Source organism: Arachis hypogaea, chromosome 20, assembly GCF_003086295.3.
Source record: "Arachis hypogaea cultivar Tifrunner chromosome 20, arahy.Tifrunner.gnm2.J5K5, whole genome shotgun sequence".
Lineage (NCBI taxonomy): Eukaryota > Viridiplantae > Streptophyta > Magnoliopsida > Fabales > Fabaceae > Arachis > Arachis hypogaea.
This window is the reverse complement of record NC_092055.1, coordinates 76,521,834-76,522,810: the sequence shown is the minus strand read 5'-3', so window position 1 is coordinate 76,522,810 and position 977 is coordinate 76,521,834. Positions and strand designations below refer to the sequence as shown.

Genomic DNA, 977 nt, shown 5'->3' with positions numbered 1-977 from the left:
TGCCATATTGGCTCAGAATAAAATATTGACTCAACAAGTCAATATAATTTCTCAGAGACTGACTAGAATGCAAGCTGCATCCGGCAGTACTAAAGAAGCTTCCTCTGAAGGAAAAGCTTATGACCCTGAGAATCCTGCAATGGAAGAGGTGAATTACATGGGAGAATCCTATGGAAACATATATAACCCTTCATGAAGGAATCATCCTAATTTCTCATTGAAGGATCAACAGAAGCCTAATCATAGCTTCAATAATAATAATAATGGTGGGAAAATAGGTTTGGAAATAGTAAACCTTTTCCATTATCTTCTCAGCAACAAACAGAGAATTCTAAGCAGAGCATCTCTAACTTAGCAACCATAGTCTCTGATCTAACTAAGACCACTCAAAGTTTCATGACTGAAACAAGATCCTCCATTAGAAATTCCGCCAAACTCTTTTAACGAAGAGATCGGGGGTCCTGACCTGAAGAGGTCGGTCGCTTTGTCTTCAATCATTCCGGGTCAGATAGCTCGACCCAGGGTATGAACAGATATGAAGTTGCACCCGCTCATTAAACATATCAGGGGGCATTTTCTTGTCAAATCTTTGAATCTCTCCCAAGCTTCATAAATAGTCTCACCATCCTACTGTCTGAATGTCTGCACTTCAGTTCTCAGCCTGTTTACCTATTGTGGAGGGTAGAACCTTGTTAAGAATCTATTCACTACATCCTCCCAGGTTGTCAAGCTTTCCTTGGGAAATGATTCTAGCCATTTTGATTCTTTGTCCCTCAAAGAAAATGGAAACAATAGCAATCTACAGGTGTCATGATGAAGACCATTAGATTTAACCGTGTCACATATCCTTTGGAATTTAGTGAGATGCTCATTAGGGTCCTCCTGGGCACTCCCTCCAAAAGAAGAACTATTCTGGACTAGAGTTATGAGTTGAGGATTCAATTTGAAATTATTAGCATGGATAGTTGGCTTTTGAA

The 977-nt window shown here is 39.7% G+C and overlaps 1 non-coding gene across 1 annotated transcript; it reads left to right on the top strand.

Annotated features, from left to right (window-relative positions):
- Nucleotides 1–556: 556 nt before the first annotated feature.
- LOC112788630 (small nucleolar RNA R71) lies at nt 557–663 on the top strand. The gene has a single exon (XR_003195987.1). It is a non-coding gene; the product is annotated as a small nucleolar RNA R71 (small nucleolar RNA).
- The last annotated feature ends 314 nt before the right edge of the window (nt 664–977 follow it).